General features: G+C 37.9%; 1 protein-coding gene and 1 long non-coding RNA gene across 2 annotated transcripts in view; both read right to left on the reverse strand.

The window, feature by feature from the left end:
* Nucleotides 1-27,088, reverse strand: part of CHSY3 (chondroitin sulfate synthase 3) — a 141,665-nt gene that overhangs the window by 27,415 nt on the left and 87,162 nt on the right. The window lies entirely within an intron of this gene.
* LOC138103578 (uncharacterized) lies at nt 4,638-13,686 on the reverse strand. The gene is made up of 3 exons (XR_011147762.1): nt 13,604-13,686; nt 8,617-8,761; nt 4,638-7,263 (listed from the first exon to the last, which is right to left on the reverse strand). It is a non-coding gene; the product is annotated as an uncharacterized lncRNA (long non-coding RNA).

Consider the following 27,088-nt stretch of genomic DNA (forward strand, 5'->3'; position numbering starts at 1 on the left):
TGCAGACACCAAGGTCAGTGAAGAAGGAGGGAAAGAAGTTGATCCAAGTACTAGGTAAGGGATTCCTCTGCAGGCTATGGGGAAGACCATGGTGAGCCAGGCTGTGCTCCTGCAGCCCATGGAGGACCTCATGTCATAGCAGACAGATGTGTCCAGCGTAGGCTTTGCCCCCATGGGAAGCCAGTACTGGAGCAGGCTCCTGGCAGGCCATGTGGACCCATGGACAGAGGAATCCACACTGGAGCAGGCTTGCTGTCAGGATTTGTGACCCTGTGGGGGACTCACGCACCCCCTGGGAGCAGCCCATGCTGGAGCAGTTAGTGGAGAACTTTAGCCCGTGGGAAGAACTTGTGGTGAAGAAATTCATGGAGAATTGTCTCCTGTGGGAGGGACCCCACAATGGAGCAGGGAAGTGTGGAGTATGCCCAGCCCTTGCCCTGGAGGGATCTCTGCTGAGACAAGAGATTTCACAATCGCCCAGCAGGACTCTCTGGAAAGGCAACCACTTCTTGGATCATGGCGAGGAAAGGCAGACCCACAATCCTTTGGAAGACACCATGCAGATCATTCTGTAACCCATTGGTCTGTCCCAGACCCTCTGTAACCCATTGGTCCTCTACTGATCCCCTGTATCCTGTAAAGGCAAGCTCCCTCAGGCCCCTCGAGAGAGGGCTCCCGTCACTGGCTCCCCCCTTTGCCGGAGGGGACCCATAATAAAGCTACCTCCGTGCGGAACCAGCCACACGGGCCTTCTCGTCTCTCTCTGGTCTGGCTTGGCCTGGAGGCTGCCCTGCAGAGCTGAGCTGGAATCACAAGCTGATAATCAGTAAAGAGCTGACAGCTCCTGCACAGGCCCTCCTAGCCAGCAGCTGAGGGAAGACACCGGACCTCGGGAAGACGATTCCTTTTGGGACCATCTCCCCAGACCGGTCACCTCTTCCTGGGTCAGAGCCGCTGACCCCACACCAGCTGTAATAGGGAAGAGTGTGAGGAGTCCTTCCCCTGAGGAGGAAGGAGAGGCAGAGACAACGTGTGATAAATTGACCACAATCTCCATTGTCTGTCCCCCTGCATCACAGTGTGGCAAGATGTAGGGAATTTGGGAATGAAGTTGAGCCTGCAAAGAATGGAGGCATGGAGGGGGAAGATTTTTAGAAATTTGGAATTTATTTCTCATTACTCTGACCAGATTTGATTGGTAAGAAATTAAATGAATGCCCCTGAACTGACACTTTTGTCCATGACACTTTTGTAACATGTCAGTGATCCCTCCCAGCACCTCTCCTGATCCAGGAACCTTTAGTCATATCTTCTCTACCATGTCTAGCTGAGGGGAGGGATCAAGAAGCTTCGGTGGACACCTGGCATCCAGCCAGGGTCAACCCACCACTTGCACTTTATTTTAGATTAAGAACACACTTAATCTGTTATCATACAGCATTAGGAAGTCTTCTAAAACCAAAAAGCTTTACCAAGCAGATTTACCTAATTTGGCCTTGTTAAGTCACAGTAGAATTTACTGGAGCAGTTACCTCAGGTTATAATACCTCAATTACTCTCCTTACTTTAGTCCTAGTGAAAGCAGTTATCCTATGGATCAATACTGAAGGAAGCATGATTGATTGAGACCTCAAGCACTTCTGTAGCTTCAGCTCCCACAACTCCCTTAAATTACTGTTAAGTTGTCAGCATCCTGTGGTTTTTAGGGCCCCTTTTCACATTTTGACCTGACCTGCCTGACATTAGCTTAATTGATCACTTAACTCAAAACAAGAATTTTTGTTCAGAGAATCTGTAAAAGGCAAGACTAATGAGAGTCATCTTTCATTATCTTGAGTAATGGGTAGGAGGATTCCTGCAACAAAGGGATAAAACAGATCACACAGGATTAGACAGCATCAAGAATGGGTGTGTACATAGGCAGTGGTGGTGTGTGGGTGTGCTTCTGCACAGGCCTATGTGCTGATAGCTGCGGGTTTATCAGCCCAAGCACCACACTGCCTTGAAGCAGCTGTTCCACTTCACCTGGAGCCACAGGGATGTATCTGTGAAAGCACTGGAGCAAGTATACCCTGCCTGCCCTGAGCCAGCTTGGCAGAGGATCAGCTCTGTGCCCCACTCAGTTTGCAGCTGAATAATTCAGTCTCGATTAACTGAAGTGAGAACCCTGCCCAAGGGCTGGAGCACAGAGAAGACTCTAAACCAGCTGCACCCCCTGTCACAGTGGTGTCTCATGTTGCTTGCAAAATCACCATTTATTGCATTGACTATTTAAAATCTGATTTCTGAAGGACTTCTTTTTTCCAAGAAGTTATCATTCCATTTATTTTAGTTGCTAAAGCCATATGTTTTACTTTTTTTCAAGACATTTTAGCTATTTAAAGCCATATGGTTGGGTTTCCTGTGTTACCTACTGTGAAAGGATACTGAAGTTCTTTCCCTAGACAAGTTCTTCTTTCCCTCGGTTTTCTAGACTTAGACAAGAGATCATGGCTGTCCTTACTTAAATAGCAGTAAAAGAGATTCTTCTTCTGTGAGTAAAAAAAAAAAAAAAAGAAAGCAAGGTAACAAAACAAGACAAATACGTAACAGATAAAATATCACACTTTGCAGAAAACAAACACTTAGAAAGATGCTGAACAAGACAGGACTCACTAACAAATATAGTAAATAAAGTAAATTCCAGCATGAAAAAAACAAAGGAGAGCATTTAGAAATCCATTATTTGTAACTTAAGGATTTCGCAAAATAAGAAGCTAAATTAGTTTAGGTGACCACTGTGGTCTCAGATGATAAGATTTAAGAAATATCCAGATGTAAACAATATTGCCTACGACCATTGCTGCAGAGTTGCCATGTCTCACTGCAGAGAAAGGGCTAAGAACAATGTACAATGGTGAACTGCATACAAGACCAGGTTATGAAAAAACAGGAGTTCCAGAAGGTGACTGAATAAAATTATTCCAGATTTGAGACTGTTTCAGTAACTTGTCACAAAAAACATGGTTCTATAATGATACCCTGGTAAACCAAATATTTAACACCTTTTTCAACCCCTAAAACAGAAAATCAAATATGCCCTGTATAGCCCACACAGAGAGTAACCTGGACTTACTTTCAGCTAAATGTGGAACCAGATTTTCAAATAATGCAGATGAAGTTAAATATATTACAAAGACACGCATTAAGTTTATACCAAGAATTAATTTTTTAAGATAATATCCAGCAGCCTGTAGCTAGTCTGACACCTTCACAGACTATTACATAGAACTATGGACTACTCTCATTCTTTCCATTCATTCCTCAAGTCAGAACCTTAGATAAATTTCTAGAATATTCTACAATTACTGTAGCTAGATGAAAGGCAAAACTTTCAAGAGAGAAAATTAGAAACCAGGAGGAGCAATCAAGTATGCATAGAATGATGAAATGAAACCCTAAACAAAGAAAGAAGAAATCAATTGCAACCACAGGACTGTGGGATTTTTTTTTGTGCCAGGAAATAAAACTATTAAAAGAATTTGAAAGTGTTCCAGTCAGACTAGAAGATAAATATGGTGAGCTAATTAAGATAAAACTTTAACATCACATCTGGAAATACCAGCTAGCTATGAATCTCATCATAAGTCATCACTTCCCTTGACCAATTCTTCCCTGCTTTGCCTTGTCTTGGGGTGGCTGCTGTAACTGAGCTGCCTTTTAGACACCCACTCCCTCTTTCATCTGTCAAAAACATTTTAAAAGAAAAGTGCAATTTAAGACATCATTAAATTGAAGACAGATAATTCTTGTGTGCAACACCAGAATTATTTTTGTTTGTTTTATAGACTCTGATAACATTAAGGGGTGACACCAGAGCTGGCAATCTGCTGAAACTGTTGTTCAACATAAAATATAAACAACAGGCAATGCTGTAACAAATGGTTAAGCCCAGTCTCACACACATCAGTCTGTGTTTATAAATCTCTCCTTAACATACTGAATCCTTGAAGGAATATCTCAAATAAATAATACAGGGAGTGTAAGTTACTGATTACTTTTATTATGAAGTTATGGATAAACTTAGAAAACTAAGCACTCCTGCACTTTAAAGGAAATAGGCTTAATATGAGCATAGATCATGCTAATTTGAACACAACCACACACACACAAAAGCTCAAGAAAACTGGTTGATAAAAAGAGCTAAATTTTATGCAAAATAAAGCTAGCCATTTCAGTCAGACATCTTCAGATATTATTAAATGTTATGGTTAAAACATGGTGTTGTATTTCACTTAGTTCCCTTGTTATAAATACAACCAACAATGTTCCTGATAAACAGGGTCTATTATGAAACTATTTTGCAATAACTTTATGGGAGCTGTTATCCCTAATCTGATCAAAGCATGATTTTATCATCATATTTTTTCACCTTCTTATGCCTTTTCCCAGCTTGTGCTTCTCACATGCAAAACACTGTAAGAAAAAAAATAAACAAACCACCACACTGTTTTCTGCAAACTGAGTTTTCTTTTCATCTAAAAGATGGCTGGGAGCAACTAACAGTCCTCTAACAATATAGCAATCATTATTATTGTATTGCAAATGTAAATTAAAATGCAGCAATCTTGTAGATTGTATTCACAACTGCTCTTTAATGTCATTATCTACAAGCAAAACAATGCAATGTATTTTGCGAAACTGTTTTCCTTGTGTTCCACAGTCTTTCGCCCCACAAAAAACCTCTTGTTTTCATGCTAAAACAAAAAATGAAATGCATTTGCATTGTAACTACATTTCCAAGTATTTGCAGTGTTAATAAAAAAAAATGTAATAGTGACACAAGATTGGAATTCATGTGCAATATCGAAAAACTGATGTAAGGAATTATGCTGAAAATGAATATTAGTTATATCTCCATTAAGTGTCTATCTTCACTATTTTCACTAAAGGATAAGAATTATTTAGGAAGAAATTGCTGGTTTCAGATTTGAAGATCCTGTGTGTTCACACATTTCCAGATTCTTACAGGAGAGTACCTCACACCATGTTTCAATACTCAGATACATTTAACAGAGGTATTTAATCTAACACAAATTATACTTCAAGCCTTAAAAAATACAACACAGCATAATGAACATTTGGTTTTAACAACCCAACCCAGGACAGTCGATTGCAGATATTCACAAAAGCTCATAAGGAAACATGAGGGGTGCTTGGTTCTCTCAAATCATAAAATCATTCAAGAACCACCTAAGAAAACTCCCATGTTGTTCTTATATCTTCAGAACCAGACACTGTATTTTCCTCTGTTAAACAGGTTGAATTTGTGCAGCAGAAGCATTAGGGATGAAATCACAGCCCACTCTAGCTAAATGATTTTGCAGAGTGTCTGCACCACTTCCGCAGCAAAAGGGTCCCAGTTATGTGTGAGCAGCCACAGGCACACAGAAAACTGTGTTTTATTACCTTCTGTCTTATCATCTGCTTTCATTATGAAACTGTAACAGTAGAGTTACTGTGTTTCAATTAGTCACCTCCACATTATATGATGGAAGGGAAAAAAAAAGAGAAGTAATGCTTTTTATTACTTTTCCTGATTACAACAATACTTCTTATGCCATCTAACTAAAAGAAAGGTATCTGAATTTTCTCTCCAGTTTTTGAGACAAAAACCATTTCTAAATGGAACATGGGTAGTTAGAGGACAATCCAATTAAAAAGAAACGGGAATTAAAGGAAAAAAACATATGCATTGCTTCTTATGTCCACTGCCAAGTCACAGTTATATTTATGTTAGAGAAGGAGCTTGTTCAGTTTTTCTAGTTAGCTTGTTGCACTAACTTGGCTCTCTGACTAACCATACCATCAAAATGTGTCACTGAAGTAAACTAACAATGGAAAAATATATTTTTCAGTAGATTTCAAAATCCTTTCCAGAGTTCCAAGTGCAGAAATACTGTTTGGAATAGCTCCTGTTATCATTCTTCCCTCCAGTTGTGTTATAAACCACTTTGTAAATATCAGATCTCCCCAGCAGCTAGTATCCTTTACTGGACTCCCATCCTTAGGCAAGGTAAGGGGATAATGGCTCTCCATTACAGCTGCTGGACTGAAAATAGCTCTTTTACAACTAAAAATGCAGAATATCATGAGCATATCTATTTTAGGTGTCATATTCTATTACAGTTCACAAGTGTTTTTTCAACACAGAGTAGAATACAAAATATTTTCCCTGGAAAAAGAGAGTATCTGTAGAATTTATGTGAAAATTTATTTCCCTTACCGATAGCCACACACTGTTTTACTGTTTCAGTACTGTAAGTAACATTATTTTTCCCTAACAACATTTCCAGCAGGAAAAGATACATAAACAATCTGTACCTCCCAAAGAGTTTATAGTCATCTACCTCTTTTTTTCCAACCTACAGGACTCTTACACTGGGTGCCACAAAGGAAATTCTTAGAAAAATTTAATTGTGTAACACTAACTTCTAGTCTAACATGCCAAAAACATATACAGAAAAACATCTTCATCTTCAATGGTCTGGCAAGTGGAAAAAAAGAAACAAAAAACCATCATCACATTGCACTTACAAATTTTTCACTGGAAGAAGAACACTTCAGGTTTTCTTTCCAACTTCCTAACACAAATCATCAACTTTGAGTTAACTTTTTCAGCAGTCCCTCTCCAGCATGTCAGACTTGTGTGACAAATGTGGTTAAGAATAAATAACCTCAAGTTTCCACCAGGAAGCCCCTTGCATGTGCAGAATGCCTACTAAAATATGAAGCCTTGCTGCTACATTAACACATTTTATCATGCTCCCTACTGGTCCCCTGCATCTTTCATAGAGAAATCAGTCACGTCTTTCATTTGCTTTAGGCAGAGATCTGATGGCAAAACTTTTCTGGCTTCATAGAAATGTATTTCTGCAAAATCTGTTATTACAGATTGTTTAATGGGTGTCTTGGGTGGGTGGGTATGTGGCTGTGTGTTTGTCTATTTATAGCAGAGAAAAAAGTGTCTTCATCATTCAGAAAACTACATATATTCATGACAGAAACAGAATGACATAATACTTGCAAAAATGCTGGTCTTCTTAGCCATTGTAGCTGAAATGTTCATTAAGCAGAGAGTAAGAGCAGATAACCAAAAATGAAAGACATCTCTGTTTGATGATTCAGCCACTGCAGTCTGAGGAACTCCTGTGCAGTTCTTTATGTCATCACAAATCTTCTAGTGACGCTTCACACTGGTCATTTTCAGTTATGATGGCAAAACTGAAGGACAAAGCAAGAAGGCACTAAACAGAGATTTGGTCCTCCAAAGTATCCCTGAAATAAGTTCTAAAGCTTATGCTAATGCTTGCATATAAGGCAATACTTGGAGGCACTCAACCCAGCCTTGTCCTGCTTGCACAGAGCAGTGCCAACTGCAACAAGATACTCAATAAATAACATCAAGAACGACAGGCACTGTGTGCAAATACAGATATACCTCTAGATACATCATGATACTGCTTGGACATCACTGGGCTGGCTCCCAAAGATCTGACTGACAAGCTCAAGCTCATGCAAGGCTTTCTCCTAAATTCAAACTACCTCTATGAATGTGAGACTTCTGGGTTTGTAACCTTTCCCTATTCTTCTCTTCCCCTTGTGTAGAGGCTCTTTTTCTCTCTGGCTTCTTCTCTGGAAGTGAGAGGAAAGTGATATTCACAGAAGTAAGATTAAAGCACAGCTCACTTCAATAAAGTTCCTGTCTCCTCCACATCCAAAATTTTCCAAAAGAATTCTAAGAGCAGTCTCACTCATTGAAAACAAACAAAAACAAAACCAAAACTTCTCTTTGAAGTTAAGAGAAAAAAAAATACAGGAGACAGTAAAAAACGCAAACCTTCCTTAAAACTTTGTGTTTTAAATCCTTTAGCAGTTTCCCTCATTTCTGTATTTTAATGAAGTAATTGAAAGGCTTAAGAAGCAATTATTTGACAGATAAAAGTATCTGAAATCCCAAACTCTGTATGACTTCTTAGTACTTTTCAGTGAGAGGCTGACACTAATACAATTGAATTTCTGAGCTCGTTTAGTTTACCAGAAATAAGACACTTAGAAAAAATAATTAGGCACTTGCAGTGTATTTAAGGAAAGTGTTGCTTAAATCCACAAGAAATCTGCCAGTTATCACCAGAAATTAATTGGACATGTCTAAAATGGTAGAAAGCTCTACAATGGTTTGTAGTGTACTATCCACTTGTACATGCTTTCACAGTACATTTACAGCAGCTGGCATAAGCCAAACTCATACATTCTCTCTTAGTCAGTTTGTCTGACGGTATTTAACAAAACAATGGATTTGACATTTTCTTATGCATCCTGCTAGGTAGTTCTCCCTATGCTTTAATGTGCACTTCCAAGGCCAGTTCTAATATCTCCCTGATCATCACCTAATCACGATTGCCACCAGGAGCTTTGGGACTGGAGTGAGAACAAAGCAATACCACAGGTTTTCAGCTAAAATGCTGCAGAACTCTGAGATGCAGCCACAGGGCACCTCAAACTAAAGATACACGACATGATCAGTTGTGGAAATGGATTCAGGAACCACTTTTCCAAAAGTTGTTATGATGGTACCTTGAAGAGCCTAATAGAAGAATCTTCATCAGCCTTTCCTTGTTCCCCCTTCCAATAGCTTCTCAGATATTGAGGCTAGCCAGCACCATTGTAACAATTTGCCTCCACTTTCTTACATATTCAACAACACTTTATGCTGAAATTCCTGAAAAAACAAAATAAATTGTAATTAAGTCACATCTTTTAAAAATATTATAAATCTTAAAAGATATTGAGAAAAAAACCTTACAAACCTATAACAGGTAACAGATCTGTTTCAACAGATAATTGCCTTAATTACTAAGCACTATGCCTTGCTTCCAATCTAAAGTAGTCATGTTTCAACTTCTGTTTGCTTTTGTATCCAGTGATGCTTTTGGGATTGAAGAGTGTTCACCAAATAAAAATATCCTACCCACGCAGAATTTGCAGTATGTGCAGAAAAGGGATCAGGAATGCCTGAGAAATGTAAGATGGAGGCATTTTTGTGTATATCCTGTGCTTCCACACAGAACGACTTAAAATTTGCGTCTTTTAACTCACTATTTATACACACATAAAACCAATAATGCTGGACATTCTGAAAGTAGGAAGAACCAGTGAATGGTTAAAAGAAGGGAAAATAAAGAATTCCTTCTGTACACAAGATGTGTTCAACATTCTGTTTCACTGTTCATGGCTTATGTACTTCTGATTCTCCCTTGTGAGAACAGAATTGTTAGTTGTTTAGAGGAGACCTGGGTATACATTATGCTATCATTTAACTGCTCCTTTCATCTTCTGTACTATACAGAACAGTAATTTGAAAGGCAGAGAATCAGTCTGACTTGAATGTTCCAGGAGCATACTAATACAGCTCTAAAGAGGGCTCAGAACCAATTAAACCTGTAAAGGGATTACTTGGACAAAGTGCAACACATTTCCAATTTTATCAAAGACCAAGATTGACAGCTGATTCAGACAATATTTTGGTCTGTGTTTCACCATCTTCTGAAGTAATATAAGGAAAAAAAATTCCATGTTTTAAAACAAGAAAAAAAAAAAAAAGATCAAATAAAATAAAATTATAAAACACCCACAACTGTCCCTGGGTCTCACAGAATCTTTAATCAGACCCTATACACTGATAAACATAAAAGACATATATAAAATACTGTCCAACATCTAAATCTATTGGTTAACCAATGGAGCCCAAATGACAGTAGACTATAACCAATAACTATCACCAGTTATTCAAATTAGCATTATTTGCCAAAGTTTTGACAGGCAACACACAAAACTGGGTACCTGGTAGCAATCTGAATTCAAGAAAGGCTTGAAGTCAACAAGTAGGGCACAAGCAGCATTCAACACAAGGGGAAAAAACAGAAAAAACAAGGGGGAGAAGAGAAGTAAAGACAGATTTGTAGGAGAAATTGAAAGACCAAATGTTTTCTTTTTCTCAGGTGAGCAGAGGAATTACACTCAGCAAAGGGGAAAGAAATGCAGGAGAATAATATCAATAAGTGAACTTGGAAATATGTTTCAAGGCATACAGAAAAATTCATCAACTCCTTCCCAGAAAACAGAGTAAGAGATAAATGCAGATTCTCCTTGGCTTTGCTAGATAGGTGTTTTTTTTTCTAGAATATAGCTGGGCCTGATATCTCTTTCTTTTTAAACTTGGCATCTGTCTTCCAACCATGAAATGCAAAATTTTTAAATTTTCTCAGCGTATAGACAGCATGGACATTCAAAACAGAGGAGCAACATAATGTCTGCATATAAACCAGTATATTTAATCATTTAGTTCTTATACATTTCTCTCTTAAAATTTTGACACATCGTTAGTTGTATATTAATAGCTTTAACATGTACTCTCTTCATAGCATACAACTCAATTAAGAAAAGTTATACCATGTGGTATTAAACAGTTAACAAAAGTCATTAGTTCTACACAATTTACCTTTATTAATCCAATCTTAATCTCATCAAGGGATGCAAATGAATCTGGCTGGCAGTTTTTGTTTAACATGTAACAGTTCTGATGAATTTTAACTACATTCTTCACTTTTAACTCTAATGTGTTTTTCTTTCAAAAATTACAACTAATACTGGACTATTGAACAGAAAGATGTTAACGTGCTTCCCAATAAAATACATTTACAAAAACAAATTATGGAAGAAGTGTAATCCATAACAAAGGAGTGAACAGAGAGCCGCCAACCCACGAGCTTCCAGAATCCCTCGGAAACAGCCTACAAAACAGGCTGTGCTCAAGACATTCTGTTGATGTTACCAAACTTTGAAAAGAGAAGTTTGCAGGGAACATGATTCCCTATTGTCATCCCAAAACACAAGGAGAAAATAAGACAAGCTTTCCATGGGCATGCAGGGAGGAAATGACCAGCAATATATGAGAAAGGTATAGGAAAACTGCAAAACAGCTGTCCCAGTCTATATTAGACATGATAGGATCTATTACAGTAAAATATATATCGTAAAGTTACTAATTAAAAAATGTTTAGGTCTTATGAAACCACAACTGAAAGTCCTTAAAAATTCAAATGAAAATCTTTCCTGATTGCCCGAGCCAAAGCTTCTCCCTCTCTTTAGCCCCCTTAAATACAAGATTCAATCTTCAAGGTTACATGAAATGCTGAGGACATTGTGCTCCTCTCAAGCACATTAATCTCTCACTTTTTGCTGCAGACCTATCACAAAATACCTAGGTTATAAAGACAAGAACATACAGAATGGCCACAACCTGTGAGAAGATAAAATGTGTGGATGAACTGCAACATGAAACCTCCAAAGTGAACAAAGTTTCTTCTGTTTGAATATAACCGACTGAGGCCAGCAGCCAAAATAACCAAATTATTTAACTGTGCTTTAGCAGTAAATTGCATATTTTCACATTTGTAGATCCTATTACCAGATAACATCATATTTTTGAGTTAATGCTTGAATATTCTGGCTGAAATCTACTATTGTGAGCTTACTGTCAAAAAGTCTAGCTAGCTGTACTGAAGTCTAGCTGTCTTGAAATCTTATACTGTGTTTTACAGTGTATCAGAAAATGCACTGGCCACTATAAAATGGTAAATACAGTCACATAAAGGCTCATTTTTACTCAGAAAGTTAGGTATTAGTGTAAGGTATATGCTACCTAGAAAATAAAAATAAATAAACCACCATAAACACAGTGCTTGCTGCATATGCTAGTTGGGAGATGACAGAAAAAAACAACTGTTTTTCTAAGAATAAACTGCAGTATAATTACAACAAAATAGGACTATACTAACAAAATGCATGGAATATATTCATCAGATAATATCTCACTAGGAAAGTGTAAATCAAAAGATAACCTTCAGTCATCATACAAGCAGACTACCAGGGGTCACACAATGGGATCACAAGAACAAACTCAAACACAGTAGCTGCTAAAATGTTAACTCTAAAAAAGGATTTTTTAGTAAGTATTTGTGCAACTCATGTTCTATCAGAGGAATAATTTCTGTTTATAAGTACACTACTTACAGTATTCACTGGGAGTCACAGAAATTAAACATACCATAAACTCTCACCACTGGCTATAAAGTAGGGATCATAGCTGACTGAATTCAGAAAACAGCCTAATATGGGGCTATTTGTGTCTACACGTTTAAAAGGATACAACTGATTCATCTACAAAGTATATTTTGTAAGGTTTTGCTTTTGACTTAACTCTTAAAAATAGAGGTGGAGAACACTAAAATTTCTGAGAGCTTAAAATGAGAAAAGATTGAAAGAACGGAATAAGTAATGATGATAAAATATGAAGAGACAAAGCATTAAGAAAAAGACAGTAAGAGCCTATGATACTACTTAGCCAGATTAATGTTTACTGTAGGTTATGTAAACACCTGTGATTAATATAAACCCATACATATTACAGTAAAGAAGATATTAAGGTTTTAAGCTTGTATACAAGAAAGTCTCCACCAAAAAAACCAAGGACAGCAAAATATAGAGGCTCATTAAAAATATATTCTGGAAGGGGGTGAAAGCACTGTCATATTATTCAGCTTATTTCAACTTCTAAGACAGTTTTCAAGATTGAAGGCAAATCTATCCTTCTTGGTTACACTGTTTATAAACAGAACAAGAGTATTTAGGGCAACATCTGCCTGAATTTACCACCAAATGTTCTTTCTAGCCCCAATTTGTAAATAAATCTCCTTAGGTTTAAAAATTAAGATAATTGACCTCCTCCAGATCTAGCTTTCAATGGTGTTGGTATCCAAAAAGTACAAAAGCATAAATGTATTTTAGCACACATTTAAAAATATTTTGTTTCTTTTTCAGAATCTGTGTCAATAAACAAATACTGCATTCCCCCTCCTTAATTTATATTTTATTTTTCTGCACTGGTTACACTTCAGTCCTATTAAAAACCATCACTAGTTTGACTCTTTCATCCTGATTTGCTTCAAGGGAATCTAATCTTTATGCAATCTTTCTCTCTGTTGGTTAGATTTCAGACTCTAAAAGACTAGGGTATATTCTAACATTTTTATCTTCCTAACCTTTAGACCTTACCACACAGTTCAGGTCTACTAAAAGTACTCGACTATAACAATACAGCTAGTGTGCTAAGAAGGCACAGAGAAAGAGCTGCAGATTTTATGGTAGTATCATTAGACACCAGAGTGTCAAATCTCAAAGGAGGAAAGAAGATAGACATAACCTCTTTTACATTACTCCTTTTCCAGAAACAAGAACTCCCAGAATACTACATATATAAACATACATATAGGACTTTTGCAATTACAGTACTTTAGCCGTAAGATTACAATATGATTACAATTGTGTGTATGTATATATATATATATATATACATACACACAGAGCTTATATATACCATCACTGTCAGAGGAACCAGACAGATTCTGCTGTTCTCTTTTGTCAAATCCATGGATAGTCACATCTGTTTTGCCATCAAATGCACATGACAAACACAATAACAACAAATACAAAAATCAATTACTTTACAAGTAGATGGTCTAGGTAAACAGCAGCTTCATAAAAACGAAAGCACTCAACATCTGAGGCTTATACAGTTCCCCTTAGATAATTCCCTATGCAACAGTTAAGCAGCAGCTTATCCCAGGTGTTTTTCATTTCTCCCATCTGAGGTACAAAGTAGCTGGTTTCATAGCTTGGAGCAGAAATTCACACGGATCACTGAAGTGATTTAGAGAGCATATAACATCCTCTGACCCTACACTCTCTATATCTATTACATTAAATACATCTGTCCACTGTATGTCTCAGGATAGGACCTGCTTAGCTAGACTCCCGTAATCCTACTGTTACTCTGCTTTTACAAGCATCTGCATCACCATTTTACTCATCTTGGCAGGCAGCTCTGCAGGAATGACCAGCAGCTGCTTTCTGCAGATCCTGACAGCAGATGACAACATGCTCAAACAATACATGCTGGAGATGCAAGTGCTGCCTAATTCACTATGCTTTTTACAGAATTCTAAGCAAAAAAGCAGTCAGGACATGGCAGTTTCAATTATTTAAAGGAGCTGTATAACAAACTAGACAAATGAAGTCTCACTTTGCCTTCCAGAATAGACAAAGACCTTCCAGTACAAAGTAGAGGCCCAATCCTTTAAGAGCAGAGAGCTTGATAAATCAGGCTGCACCTATTAACAATTAACTTAAGATATTAAAAACACCTTAAAAGTGTCATAAAAATAGGCTGACAGAGGGCCTTACAGATACTAATGAGCTCTTATAGGATTATTAGCAGTGATATTGGTGGAGAAAGTCATAATAATGCCCATCAAAAAGCCAGTAGTATGGTGATAACTGAAAATATATTTACTTGAAGAAAGCATGAAGCCCTCTAAATCAATTTATAACCTGTGTGTTATGGAAAAACAAGTTGATCGGTTTCTAAGCACAGAATAAAATGTATCTTCAGAAAAGGTTTTCCTTTCTCCCACATAAAAGCTGCACAAACTTGCATTGTGCTGTAAAAAAACAAAACAAAATGCCCAAAAAACACCTAAAAGGAAATTCCACACAGCTTTCAGTCTTCTTTCCACCGTAAAATCATAGTGTGTTGGCTCCAAAGATGGGATCTTACACAACATAGTAGAGTCTGTGTTCTGGGATTATGTGATGTGTGAGCCTCAGTGTTGGTGGCAGAGGGCTGTGCTGCACCATGTTCCTGTGGTGGCCTGTACTGGCAGTTCCAACCACCTCCAGCAGATCCACAGCTGGTGGTGACTCTGTGAAAGCATGTTTAGGGACAGGCAAAAAACACTGGACAGAGAGAGAAAGAGGGAACCAAAAGAGATAGAAACAGCAGGGAGAACATGAAGGTCAGAGAAGGAGATGCCTTTTTAATTGGCAGTAAATGAAATTAATTTCCCACAAGCTGAGTTTATTTAGTTCATGATAACAACTGGTAACTGATCTCACAGTCTTGGTCTTTTCTCCCCCCACTCACTGAGGCAGTGGCGTGAGCAAGCAGCTGGGTGAGATTTTGGTCCTCAGCCAAGGCTAACCCACTACACCTTGTCAAATGCTAACACTTTCAGGTTTTACAAGAGCAACTACCAGAACAATAGTGTCCAAATACTTTTTTGGCATGAAAAGCTTTTATGTTCTAGACACAACAATGTATTTCATCACAAAGCCTGTTCATGACTTCATTTTCTAATTTTGTCTGTAGAGAGCTGCTAGGATATGTATCCCCAAGAACACTGAGCCAGTTAGCTAATGGTAAGCTTGACTCTAAAACTGCAGATTGCACCAGCACAATACCCACTGGGAATATACCTTGGGTTTACTAAGCTACATAAGACTGTGATCGATAGGTATATCTGAACAAAGATTTAAATTTCTCCCGGTGTAATTAAACCAAAGTGCAATCCACTGAGTACCTGGTTGACACAATAGGCTTAGTGAAAAAATGATGATGCAACATTCATTTTAGATGCAAGAATAAATTTAATCTAAGTTAGTAAAAAAATGTAACTGATATATGCAGTCTGTATCTTTTAAAATATGCCTTGAGTGATGGCAGACTTCCTCATCTTGAAAATATGCAAATCTATAGAGCACTCTTCAGACACAAAATTCAGCAACACAAAAGGGATAGATAAAAAATGAACAATTGTTCTTTAATTCTTTAAAAAACAGATTTTCACTCAGCCAAGCTTCAGAAGTATTGGTATTTTAACACATCAGGAATAGGAGAAAGCAAAAATCCTTTAATGTTTATTTGCATTTAGTGCTCTAGACCCAGTAAAGTGACTGTTGCATAACAGCCATCAAAAGTCTTTTAAATAAAACTCACAAAACCAAAACCAAACCACCCTTAAAACATGCCATACTCTTTCCTTTCCAACACAGGATAACTGTATGTTTTCTGGAGCTAATCTGACTACAGAATATGTAAGGATATCAAGAAGAAATGTAGATTTGGGGAGCAATCAGGTGTACACAGATTTAATACGCTTTTTTTTTTTTTAAATATGAGCCTAAGACAGAGAGCAGTCATATCCAAAAATCAGGTTTCACCTTCATTCTCACGATGTTGCAGTTAATGTACATCAGAAAGCATCAACAAAGTCACTTAGGCCAGTGGGAACAGAATGATGATAAGGGCCTTTGTATCTGTTGAAAACTGAAAGCTCTAACAAGAATGCAAATGGGAAGAACAGTAGACACTGACCAGAGCAGAGGATGAAGAAACAGAACAGGTTACACAGATATGGCACCAAAAGCAGAAGAAATGCCAATATATAACATGAGCTCTATACAACATCATGATTCTTGCTCATTACTAAAACCCAGCGTGTAATCTTTTCACAGTGATAAGGGAAGAAGAAAGCAACAAGCAATTTGGTGATCTAGGGGCAATCAAATACTCTGCATTAAACTGATCATACTGTTTTCCAACAAATCTTTCGAAAGTCTAAATGAAAGAAGAGTAGAAAATAACTTCTCCATAAACCACCATCAGAAATCCTACTTGAGATTCAGTGCTTAAATCTAACCCTTTTCACTACTTGAGAAAAGACCAAGGAGAAACATGCTGTTTGATGCAAAGTAATGTTCCTTGTCTCCATAGTGGTTTGGGTATTAACAGTAAACTGTAGCGTGAGAGAGGCAGGGAGAAAAAAGACATTAAAGGAATTCAGGTTAATACTGAAATAGATTTCCTAATGAGGTCATGGGATGTCCCTCACAGGAGGTTTGTAAAAAGAACTTTAGCAAAAATTTATCTGGAATAACATAGGAATTGATCCGGAAAGCATGAACTAAGTGACCTTTCAAGGTCTGCACAGTCGCGATTTTTCCGAGTGTTAATGTTGAGAGCTTCCACTGTCAAGGCCAATAGTCATCGATACAGGTGATCATCTTCCTCATGGAAGAAGGGATAGTACATATTTAGAATCCTGGCTATTTATATAGGAAATAGACAAAAGTTTGTTGTTTTTTTTTTTTTTAATATAGCCAATTCATAGCCTAAGTTGCTGTTGTTTTTATACATGCAGCTTTCAGAAGACAGACCACATATGGTATGCTGACCATCATGTTTAGATACAGCTAAAGGGATTTAAGGACCTAAAACAACCATTCTGAAACATATTCTGTTTGTTGACACCTGACATTGAATGTTATCTTCAGGTTTGGACATAATCCTTTCCATGAAGCTGCCAACTATCTACAGATGTTGGGGAAAGCAGAAACCGAGCTCATGCTGGAAAAACAATCTAGTTGAAGAAAACAGGAACTACAAAGAGAAAAATGAGTGAAAAATAAGAAGCAACCTGCCAGCATTCAAGAAAACCACTATGAGGAATGTGGCTATGAGCTTTTCCTCTTATTTACTGGGCCTCAAGGGAAAGACTATGAGGAATGGGATTCAATCTGCTGCAAGGTTATTTTGCTTGCACATTAGAAAGAGGCCTTTCAACTATAGGTACAGAGAAAAGATTATATGATGCCATTAAACAGGATATGCTAAGACTGTTCTAACCAGGAGAGTTTTAAGAAAGTATTTCCATGTTCTTAAATTTGCAGAAGGGGTGGTCTAAGTAGACTTAAGAAGACCTCAGTGAACTGAATCATTTAAGGTCAGATGACCTGCACACAGTTGTATTTCTGTGTCTTAAACTCAGCCATCTAAAATTTATGTAGCCATATTAAAAGGAAAAAACTGAAATTAAATATTTTAACAGTTAACTAGGTTAAAAAAATCATCCTTTTAAAAATGTCTGAGGGCTCATCACATAATAATTTAAATGTAGAAATCTCTACTTTTATACAGATGCAGTCTAATAAAAACTTCTAAGTAGTATTATCAATTAAAAAAAAGAAGATGATGAAAACAAACCCCTCAAACCTGTGCATAAGTGTTACAAGACTGTTAGTATCTGGAAAAATACCATATTCCTTCTGGAGGACTTCCAGCAACCTTGGAGATTTTTAAACTGTTCAAACCCAAAAGTCAGCAATAAAAAACTGGTTCTAACTCAAAGACTATATTTGTTTGACTCTAAAATACAAAGATAGGTCAAAACATTCATGGTTTCCCAGAGGAATGTCTTTCATGTACAAAGAAGTTCTGTACCTACTCTTGAAGCAATCAAAGCTTTTACACATGAGGCAGAACAAAGTGTCCCTCTCCCTTAAATTTGTCCTCCTGAAGGCCACTACAAAACTCTTGCTCAGAGGCACTAAACTTTGTTTTCTAACTCCCATTGTTTTTTTGGTCCTGTTTATTGACTCCTTTGTAAAGGGGAGAAATCCAAAGTTTCCTTTTTAAAATGATCCCAAGGACAGACAACATGTGGCATCTCATTCATAGCCAAATGGCAAAAGGTCTGTAATACTACATCACCTACAAGAGCTCAAGCTCTCCAGCATGTGGCAGCGGCCATATGATCCAACACATTCGGCCAGTAAGACACCAGAGGTCTAAGGTGAACCAATATGATATTAAGGGCAAGCAGCAGCCTTCCAGGTGTTGAGATTACACCCATCAGAGCTCTTCTTGCAACTCATGTTCACCGACGGACCATTAAATTCAGGTAAAGGGGGGTGGGAAATGTCCATTGCAGCAGGGATACATAGAAATTGCACTTACAAACTCATCACTATAATCTCCCCATTTCACCAATTTTTCCACTCTTCTTAGGTGCTAATGTCATTCTCACTCAGGGTTCATAATGACACACCATTCTGAGTTTCTTCCATTAATTTCTTTTATAAACAGACTGTCAATAAATAAAAGTTCCAGCCATTTTATCCACACTTTCAGGGTGATGTAAAAGCATCAGAGTGTGACTGTCATCATGGAACACAGAGCACTCAAATCATACAGAAAAGAGCCTTCAAGCACTTTGGCATGCTCCAAATTAATTGCAGGTAAGGTCTGGACATTTTAATAGGTATTCTAGTAAAACATTCACTCAGGTATGTAGAATCTGGATTTATATCTAACTAATACGTTTCTTTTGCTGGCATGGTTACTGTCAGAGGGCACATTTCTTGGCTGATTCATCTGACACAGGAATGGATTCAGACTGCATTATACACATTCCACTTTATTAAAAAAGCAGATGCTTTCTGTAAAAGTCAATTCTAACAGTTTGGTGAAAGTGCTAAAAATGCTAACAGGAATTCAGCCTATCCAAACACATTCCTTATTAACAGAGGCTATTGAAACTGAACTTCACTACAACCAAAATAAACACTCAGAAAGAAACTTCCACAGACTTAACTCAACTTAAACCACTTTAATTATGAACACCAATAAGCCTCAGATTTCTTACCTTCTCATCATTTCAGCACATTCTGAATGTATACAAACACTGAACTTTGACAGCAAATCAGGTCTGCACTATGCAAGTAAAAGTCACAGCTACAGAAAAAGGCCACGTTCTAGAAAGAAACCAGACCTTGCCTTTCTTTAGGTCTAAGAGAACCTTTGTGAAACAGCACTAATAGATTTTGCAGTATTGCCATATTTTTGTAATGTAGTATGGTTTGAACAGCAGTTAAATGGCATTTTGCCACCTCTGTACCGTGAGTTTTGACCAAGTTATGTAAATCTGTATAGATCCCACTCATGGGCACAATCCTTTACATGCGCGTTCACCAAATATTTTCAGAAAATGTGATTCCTCTAAATTAGATGATTCAATCATCTGTTACAAAGTTGTCCATGACAATGTAATGCAAGAGCCTTAAGAGGCCCCACAGAAGTGGGATGTTGATACAGCAAAGTCCGTCTGTGTGAAGGCCCCACTCCAGCAGTCCCCAGGCTGAAATGGAAGGTGGCAGAACCAGAAGCAGTTAAAAGAGAGTGCACGGGCTGGTCAGTGACACACCACCAGCATCTAATTCCTTGTCATCCTTTACTGAACAGATATCAAGACAGATATAACTTCTGCACTGGGTAGAACTGGAGTAGAAGGAAGCAGAAAAGCATCTCTTGAAGACAAACATTCAAATGGTCTCAACCAAGAGCCTAATTTAGCCTCCTTCCCTGAATCACCTTCAAATATATGGAGGCATCTTTTTCCATTCAGTATAGTACGAGTCCAAGAAGATGAGCTGATGAAGCTGATGCACAGCAAGCCAATATGCAGACTCAAGTATGTGACCACAAAATTCCCACCTGTACCTTTCCTTCCTCGAAGATGTTCTCCTTTTGCTTATTAAGCCTATTCTTCTGCACTTTTTTAAGAACAAAAGGAACGCAAGCCATTGTTCAAAAGTGCTCGCCTAAAAGATCACGCTACTTAAAACTTGCATTGCACCATTACTCATCCTGATTTACTTGGCCTCCAGTATTATCTCACTTTTAAACTTACCTGATAATATACACAAGCAGACAAATATTTGAATACTGATAGGTAGCTTGCAGGTAATATTTAAAGATACCATATTTAAATGCCATCCCTTCAAAGAAAAAAAGCTATTGTAAAGACCTCAAATATTGAAAGCAATTAAATATTGATACAAAAATTAGTTGAAATGGAAAGCTATTAATGAAGATTAGATTCTCAAGGTCACATGTGAAGACATTATTATTCTAGAACTGTTCACAGGCAAATATCATAGTCTGACTACTGTCTGACTGAGGTACTGCTTCAGTGAAAGAGATTAGGAACATGGTGCAGGAAAAAATATTACTAAGAGCAGCTGAGATACCATATTTTGTGTGTCCTAGGAACATTTTTTTGGCTTACAGAGAACAGGAAATTAAACACACCAATGAATCAGATAAAACTGAGAACCACTGGGATAAAATAAGTATCACTTTACAAGAGTGTTTATTTGCTGTGTTCCATTTTGCATCACTAGTAGAAAGAATTTTTACTGTTCTCTGTGAATCTCAACATGGAAAATGTAAAAGATTCATGGTTTCTTTAAAAACTGAGTACTTTAATATGAGAGATGGTATTCAAGGAAGGGCTACTGTAAACCAGTCTGACTCTAGTACATTCTGCTGAAGAAAAGAAGAAATTGCATATTGCAACAATTTATAGTTTTTAAAGTAATTTGAAACTCTTCCCAGCACATATTTTCAAGCCTCCTCACAGCCTTCTAGCCCTGCCCCACTGCCATTATAGCAAAACACTTTAAAATGCTATTACTAAACTAGCAGTGAATCTTTAGGAGTTCCACACAAACTCATGAAGCCTGAAATGCAGCTCTTACTTGGAGCAATTTAGGTAAGGCTGTAACTACTGTGTTGCCTTAGAATAATCTTGCAAGCAATTGCTCCCTGAACTTTGAGAGGAATGAATTCAAAAAGATTTTTCCAAGTACATGTAAATCCTTTGAAATTCATTGGGTAGCTCTGTTTTTCTTCACAAAGTGTCCAGGCATTGTGTGCATGGTCACCTTCTAAAATACAACAGTATATTTGGGAAGTTAGAAATATTTTTTTTGTGGATGAAGAGTGACAGGATATATAGCTATATACATAGTTATATACATAGTTATACAGTAATGTTTTGTGCTGAAATTTTGACTAGATATTTTAGTTACTCATGTTTTTCTCCCAGAAAAAAATAACACTATCTAAATCTACAGATTTCTGCACAGATCAACAGGACTTATTCAGAAGAATGACAATAAAAAATAAAACAATTTTCATTTCCAATCCACAGTCCTGTTACTCAAAGAGCTACACTCATGTCTCCAGATGCTGAGGTAGGCACAGAGAGAGTCACTTCTCTGGCCTGCTGCTTATTGGCTTCTGCATAGCTGAAGGAGGAGGCTCAGTGCTGTGCTCAAGACACTGAAGCAATTCTGCTGACAGCTCTCTGGTTCTGCACCACGGCTACACTCGCCTGCTGCTGCTGTGCTTGCTTCTGGCTGCAGCATTACACCAGCTAAAATCCAGACAGGTGTCTGAGCAGGCAAACTCACACTATGGAACCACTAAGCATAACCTAACTCCTTTTTTTCAAGCTTTCAGTCAACTGCAGGAAAAGCCTGCGGCAATGGCACAGAGCTATCCAGCTGAAAATAACTCAACATAAAGCTCTGTATTTGCTGTGTGTGTATACTGGCCAATACATTCTGTTAGATCTAAAGTTTTTCAGACCTAAAAAATAATATGCCATGACTTGGCATGGTAGTTAGGGCAATGATGCAATAGGTGGCTGTGACTGGAAGACTCACTTTAAAAGCTCACTCTTTCCACAATTAAAATGCTGACTGGAGGGGAAGGGGGTATGTTTTTAAATGCTAAATATCAGTGGTTTGTTATTAATTATAGACACGTAATCAAGATTTGTGACCACAGAAAGGGTTTTCCTGTTAAGGAAACTTCCCAGTCCGACCACTCAGGAGGCTCTGGCAGTCACAGTCCCCATGTCAGAGACGGTCGCTGTTGGGACCGCAGCCCCTTCGCAAGCAGGGGCTGCACTGAGCCCACGGCAGCCTCGCTTGAGTCCCTGCTCACCCCACCCTCACTCAGACGAGGCTTCCCAGGCAGAGTCTCCGATGTCCCATTCCATGGAACAATTTATTCACGGCACAGTAACACAGACACAGCCCGAGCTGGTGCCTCCGAGGAGGATCCCGAGCAAAGGAACCCTCACAGTCTGTTACACCCTCACAGTCCAAGCCGTGTGCAAGTCTCAAGTCTCCCAAACCTCGCTCTTCCTCCAGAGCCCTCGGCTCCTGCTGTGTCTCCCAGTGTCCATTCCCCAGGCCGGTGCCACCGCTCTTCGTGTGCTTGGTTATGCGAAGGGTCGGCAGGTCACGGCCTCTTGTCTCTGTGGGCTCTCACCCAGAACTCCATCAGCATCTCAGTCTGTACCCTGAGCTGCAGCTTGCAGAGTGAGCTACCTGCACCAGGTGTATTCCTCAACATTTCCCACAGTTTTAGGCTTGACAGAGGTCCTCCAGGCATCCAGGTCTCACAGACCGAACACATCATTAAAATCACAGTGACTCCTTATAACTATCACAGGTATTAAATAAATCTACATCTGTTTAACTAAAACTTCCTTATTATATAATAGAATTTCAGTCATACTACACACAAAATATGGTAAGGAAATCAAAGTAAATTGTGTGTGCTTTTTGAAAGTTTGGAGTAATTACTTTTAATCTCTAAATGCTATGAAGAAAATTCCCTCAAAGGGCAAAAAATAATATTATATTAGTAAATATTTAAAATTTAATCAGTTATTTTTGATTATACTTTTTGCAGAGCTGGTATCATCACTTCCTTATATAGAATTAATAGCTGAAAAACATGGGCTACACATTGCATTTCTAAAAGCCCACTGTTTTTAGTGGAAATGACATTCAACTTCCCCAGTTACCACTTAGTTTTTAAATTTATTTCTTAAATAACTATCTCACTGCCACCTCCCCCAAAACAGTAATCTAGAGACAGCAAGAGCCTCTCAATGACATGCCAACCACATGGATGTCCTGAATTACAGGCTGAAACAATCTGCAGAACATAATGAGGGGAAAACGTGGTCTTTGTTTCCACGCACAGAAAGCTGATTTAATCCCAGGAGTGTGGAGCACAACTGGAAGTTTTGTGGCTGGTATGGGTGTAGGTGTCCGTCCACATGCACAGGCATACTTTGGCAGCAGAAGAGATCGCTACCGCCCAAGGGAAGAGCAGTAAGGGTTAGTCATTATCAAGACTTTGCTGTGTTGTGTGGTGCCCAGGTGAATAAATTTTAAATCCTAGGTTACACAAGCGTCTTCCATAGGCTAGGACATGTTTTCACAGCAAACAATACTCCACCTCAGAAGTAGTTCTCAGAAATAACTTCATCAATCCCAAGCTTGTAGAAATGTTAGCTCAGATGTCAGCTCAGGCTGAACCCCAAGAGCCATGGAGCAGAAAACTACAATGTGCTTCACATGGAATCTATCAATTTGGTGTGTAATTTAAGTTAGTAATGACTTACATAGACTCTATTAATTTTTCTATTCTCAAACATGTAACAGCTATTTGCATCTGGGTAGTGTTTTTTTGACACTGAATGAATTTCATCATTCCTGTTTTGTGTAAGAGCACCCCTTAAACCTCTGCTGCACCATGCTGTCACTGAATGTCACTACTAAGGCAGAATAAAAACTAATGACTTTAACAAGCTGTGAAAAGTCCTGCTGTGGATGGGCTCCCCTGTACCTAATTTCAGAGCTTAGCACTGCTACAGTTAAAGCACACTTCCAGTGCCCTGAGAGGATGCAACAAACATATGCCACCACAATCATTTTTGAGCAAATCAAATTTAATGCCAAAGTAGCCATATAAAACCTAAAAATTTTCCAGATCAATCTTCCAGATTCCAGACCAGGTGTCATCCCTTTAAAATCACCCATATACATGATCCAGCTCTGTGGAAGTCATTTGGGCTGATGCTGCATGAAAGTACTAGTTTAAAAACAAAATTGGTCAAACAAATTTTTGACATGAAGAAGCTGAAGAGTTTTTAAGAGTCTGTTGGGCAATGTAATGTAAAGATGTAATGTCATTAAAAGAAAAAATACTTCATTTAATTCACAAAATATGTATTACATTGATTTTTTAAAAACCCAGAAGTTTTTTTTTCAAAAAATACAAACCTGCAAGCTGGAGAGTTTGACTACTGTTTGAGCTAAAGCAACGGTAAAATATTACAGTATTCAGTTTAAGACAGCTATAAAATCATCTCACAGGAAAATGAAAGGACAAATGGTATAAATAGGAATCTATTTATTTGATAATAAGCATGGAGCTACTGGACTGGCATGTTTATGTTGACAGACAGTGTAGGTGTCAGCAGCAGACTTATGTATTTATGCATCACAGAAGTTTTACATATAAGAATAAAACTGTATTTCACCATAATGAATTCCATTTAAGTACATCTAAAGATATTAACTTCACAATTAATTGTAGTTTCATCTTGCACTAGCTCCTATTCATTAGATGTGCTCTCACTTAATTGGATTCTCTCTACGCTCACCAGCTGTCCTTCCTGTCCTGAGGCTACTCAAGTTTCAAATTTTTGCTTCAGATTACTGCTTGTTCTGCTCACACTTGACTGCTTTCACTGTTATTTCTACCTGGTCAGATTCTATCGCGGATATTTAACTTTACCAGATTTTACTCTATTAAGACAGGTACCTGACAAACCATTTGTTCTTCCATTTATTTCTACCTACTCACATTTTTGATTCTTTATATGCATACTCCTTTTTTTTTCCTTTTCTGTTAATAGTACAGATATAATTCAAACTGAAGTATCAGGGCAAAAAAAGATAAAAAATGAGAGTCAATTGAATGGTGTGGCTGAAAACACCAGTCATGTCCCTACCCAACACCCACCAGTCACAGGCAAGTCACCCACATGGAATTGTGAGAGAACATTGTTTGGCATCAGTCTTATAATGAAGAAATTGTATGTTAGATGGACCATATCACATCGATTCCCATTGCAAGTCTGAAAATCTGCAAGTGTAGCTACTGCATGCAGCACTGTCTTCAGGCTCTCCTAAAACAGAGAATTCTTTGTTGTTTGTTTGATCTCCAGTCTTTTCATGGTGTGCTGAGCCAGTGTGTATTTTGGCCAGCACAGTGGCTTCAAGCATCACTACAGCTACTGCAAATCCCCTAAAATTTAGTAACTTCATTTATGGTGGAGAAAGGGAAAATAAATTTTCGTATATTAACATAGATTTTGTTAAGGTAATGAAAAGTACTCAAACTAAAATTCTTTTTTTCTTAATTCAGATTTGACACTTGAGAGTTCTACTACCTGAAAACATTTTTAAGTCCCATATAAGAGTTATTTGCAATATATTATTTTTAATCTATGGTTCCATATTGCCACAGACCAAAGTTCTTATTTGTGAAGAAAGTAGACTAAGATATGAGGTACAGAATAAATACTGAATTTTCAGCCCCAGCTGTAATTACTCCCAGTCTCCTGTTGATGCTTATTGACAAAATGTTCAAGATAATATAATTCATAGATTATAGCAAAATTAATAACATAATCCTTATAATAAGATAAGTATAAAAATATATGATTAACCCTGGTACTACAAGATAAGAGAGCAAAGAAAAGAATCCACAGGGAAGTAACTGAAGAGAGGTTACAGATTATGGTAACTGAGAAACATAAAATACCATATAAAACAACTGATTAATTCCACAACATCAATGGAAAGTAGCAAGAGAATGACACTGATCTGAGTTTCCAGAATGATGGGAAAGTAAGCTTACAGCTAAACAATTTCATAGAATTATAGTATAGTTAGTGATCATCTAGTCTGGAGATCATCTAGTCCAACACAACTGCCAAGGCAGGGTCACCTAGAGCAGGTTACACAGGAACATGACCGGGTTAGATTTTGAATGTCTCCAGAGAGGGAGACTCCACAACCTCCCTGAGCAGCCTGTTCCAGTGCTCTGCCACCCTCAGTGGAAAGAAATAGAGGTGAAACTTCTTTTGTTTTCATATATGGCCATTGCTCTTCATCCTGTCACTGGGCACCACTGAAAAGAGTCTGGCACCATCCTCTTGGCACCTGTCCTTGAGATATTTATATTCACTAATGAGATCCCCACTCAGCCTTCTCCACACTAAACAACCCAAAAACCAACTCACACCTCCACCAAACCTTTCCCAAAAGCAAACAAACAATGATCAAAACAAAACAAACCCCCACCACTTTCTTCCTGTTCATCTTCCAAACTCATTGTAATTTACCTTCTGGTAAAACATCAACTTCAAGCAGTAAGACTGCCAACTGCACTTAAATGTTGATAACCTAGAAAGCAGGGTTGCCATGCTTTAAAATATATCAGTAGTGTTCATGCATTTTACATACTGAGGGACATCTTACAAAGGTAGATGAATACTGGTTGAATACTCACAGTTACATTCAGGGTCTACTTACGCTACTGCACACCTTACAAATGAAACTCAAATCACATTTCACACATACCAAATAATAG

This window comes from Aphelocoma coerulescens (assembly GCF_041296385.1).
Source record: "Aphelocoma coerulescens isolate FSJ_1873_10779 chromosome Z unlocalized genomic scaffold, UR_Acoe_1.0 ChrZ, whole genome shotgun sequence".
NCBI lineage: Eukaryota > Metazoa > Chordata > Aves > Passeriformes > Corvidae > Aphelocoma > Aphelocoma coerulescens.